This window comes from Pinus tabuliformis, chromosome 8, assembly GCF_031772625.1.
Source record: "Pinus tabuliformis cultivar Carrire ecotype Pingquan chromosome 8, CPIR1, whole genome shotgun sequence".
Lineage (NCBI taxonomy): Eukaryota > Viridiplantae > Streptophyta > Pinopsida > Pinales > Pinaceae > Pinus > Pinus tabuliformis.
The window spans coordinates 202,669,999-202,673,577 of NC_142294.1; positions in this window are offsets into that span (position 1 = coordinate 202,669,999).

The following is a 3,579-nucleotide window of genomic DNA, read 5'->3' on the forward strand; positions in this document are numbered from 1 at the left end:
CTGCAAGAGCACTTACTACATCTCGAGTAGCACAGACCCATTTTGGAAGCTGAGGAGCTTAAGAAGGATCCTGATAAGGTGGGGGAGGATTGTCATCCATGTTGTCATCATTTGAAGAAGAAATATTTTCAGAAGAAGAAGGGATAGAGAGAGGTGGCACATCCACCGAACTAGGCTCATAGGCCGATATATTTTCAACAAACTTTACATCTCTTCTAATGATAACATTTTTGGACTTAGGTGAAAGAAGTCTATATCCATTTACATCTTCAAAATATCCAACAAAAATACATTTTTCACTCTTAGGTTCTAAATCATTATGTTTCTCATCTGGAATATGGGCCCATGCTTTAGTTCCAAAAACACGAAAGTGACTTACATCTGGTTTAATTGAGCTCCATGCTCCTTCTGGAGTGATATTATTTAAAACCTTAGTATGAGTGCGATTTACTATGTAATTTGCACAGTTAATTACTTCTGCCCAAAAATTAAGACTAAGTCCTTTAGATTGAACCATACAATTAGCCATTTCCTTTAAGGTGAGATTCTTCCTTCAGCTACATCATTTTTGTTGTTGATTATATGGAACAATATGTTGCATTTGAATTCCATGCTCAGTGCAAAAGTTGATGAATTTGTTGTTAACATATTCTCCGCCATTATTAGATCTTAGCTTAAGAATTTGATGTCTAGATTGTTTCTCAACAAAGGCCTTAAAGGCTAAGAACATGTTAAATACTTCACTCTTGAGTTTTAAGAAGTACACCCACATGCGTCTGGAGAAATCATCAATGAAAGTTAAGAAATACTTGTAGCCAGAGAATAAATCAACTAGAAGTGGACCACATAAATCACTATGCACAAGCTGTAAAGGGGATGAGGCGTGCCAAGAGGCACGTTTTTCAAAACTATCCCGATGATGTTTTTCAAGTACACATTCGGAACAAACACCATATCTGCAAGATACTATAGGAAGGCCTGCCACCATATTTTATTTACATAGATTTTGAAGGGAGCGATAATTTAAGTGACCAAATCACTCATGCCAAAGTTTGCTCACTTCATCATTATGAGCAACAAATATCGAGGGAAGAGTTGATTACCTAAAGTTGTTAAATGTATACAACCTTGTAGTGTCATCAGCAATGCTTAGGATATCTTAGGTCCTTAATTACAACATCGTGAGGCGAAAATTCAACAGTTTTACCTTGACCTGAATGAGTTATCTAATTTACAGATAGAAGGTTGCAGGCTAAGGTTGGAACACATAATACATCATTAAATTGACCATTGTCTAGATGAACAATTGCAGTCCCTACAACACTAAGAGATCTATCACCACCAACATATATATTTTTGGTGTTACAATCATTTAAAGAAGAAAACATGGCTTTGTTTTTGGCCATGTGATAAGAAGCTCTAGAATCAATGAGCCACTCATGAGAATGAGAAGAAGAAGATACATTTAGTGCATAACCAGACCGAGATGCTTGACAACCACATGCAGAAAGTGTTATTCCTGAAGATGAAGTTGAAGTTGAAGAGTGCTCCAAATGGATGTTATGCTTCTTCATTGTTGCTTCGAAGGCTTCCATCTTCTTAAAGAATTTGGATTCTAGGTGGCCATCTCGATTACAAAAGTTGCAATGTCTATTAGTCTTCTTCTCTTTGCTTTTATTTTCCTTATCATTTTGTTGAATTGATCATTAGGCGACTTTTGAGGTCTAAAATGGGCCTCCTAAGAAAAATTTACAACCAAAATAAAAATTATAAGAACCAACAGGATTCAAGATGATGATGTCAACCATGGGGGATGATTCACCATTTTTTGAGTAAAAAAGTAAAAATATTAAAAAATAATAAAATAATAAAACTACTTTTTCAGCTCGTATTTTCAACTTTTATCTCCCTAAGGTTTTACTCAAATTTTGAGCAGGAGTACTCATTGGATAAAAAATTTAAATTCTCATCCAAAGAGTACCTATGTTGCATACTTTCGATGGACCCTACTACACGAAAAATGAGAAATACATGAAAAATGTGATTGCAATCACGTTTTTCATGTATTTCTCAGTTTTTGTGTAGCAGGGTCCATCGAAAATATGCAACATGGGTACTCCTTGGATGAGGAATCAGATTGTGCATTCAACGAGTGTTTCCGCTCAATATTTGAGTAAGCCCATAGGGAGATAAGTTGAAAATACAAGTTGAAAAAATAGTTTTTTCTTTTTTCCCTCTAAAATTTGATAATGTCATTTAATCTTATTTTATTATTTCCACTATTATTTTATAATTTCCTTAGGAGGCCCATTTTAGACCTCAAAAATCCCCTAACGTTTTCATTTTGAGACTGAAATTGCTTAGGACCCTTGTCTGGTTTAGGACCATTCTTTTTAGGATATTGCTTCTTAGGATTCTTTGAATTTGGTTGTTGCTGGGTGGCTAAGGCTTTCTTAGAAGAGTTTCCAAGATTAAGAAGACCAAGATGTAAGAGTTTTTATTGTTCTCTTATTAAAGAATAAAAAAAGGAATTAAAAGAGGGGGACTTGTAGTCTTGTCCTTGAGAAATAAAGGCTTCTCTAGTAGACTGGAAGGTGGAAACAAACACAGGGTAGGCTGGTCCCAACTTACTAAGAATGGAATAGATAAGGCTACTATCTTCTTTCTTAACCTTAACACCTTCCAAGAGAAGTCTAAGGGTCTTGAACTTGGACAAAAAATATTTAATGCAACAAAAATTATTGGCGTCCAACGTAAGCAACTCATTTTTGAGTTGATGGGCTCTAATTTCATTTTTAATTCCAAAAACTTTATTGAGCTGTTTCATTGCTTCGTTAGGGGTATCAAGTTTTGTGATATGGAATCTAAAGTCTAGAGAAATAGACATCCCTATCAACCCACATGCTTGATCTTAACCTATTTTCCAATTTGGCTACCTTATCTTCGTCTTTAGGTTTAGTTTCTTGGTCTGAGGCTATTCTGTAAAGACCTTTACTTCAAAGTAAATCCACAATGTAGAACCACCATTGGAAGTAGTTGGTGATGTGAATGATAACTTGGCATGGACTTTCCATTTTAACAGAAACTGAAGATGTATATGCTAAAACTAAATGTTCCAATGGAAAGATCTCGAAAAATTATGCCGATTAAAAAAAAACGGCTCTGAAAACGGCTTCCGGATGAAGAAGTTATGGCTTTTTGAAGAAAAGTTGTTGAAGATGCCAATAAGTGCGTGAATGTGCGGCAGTGAATGATAATGTTATATTTAAAAAAAAATCCCCTCCCCCCTTTCCAAACTTAATCTAATTAGCTCACTTAAAAAAAAGATTTTATGTGACCCACTTTTATAAATAAGTGAAAGTCACTTTTACAATGGTACTTCATGAGTTACCCACTAAATTATAACTTAAATAAAATATAAAGAGACTTTAGAATTATAAGTGACTCACTTTTTATAATGGGTGAGAACACTTTCACATAAAGTAAATTTGAAACATAAGTTACATGTGTTTTTTGAAAAAGTAACTCAACATAAAGAAAGACTTGAACTCAAGACCTCTATTCTCATAAAGTAACTTT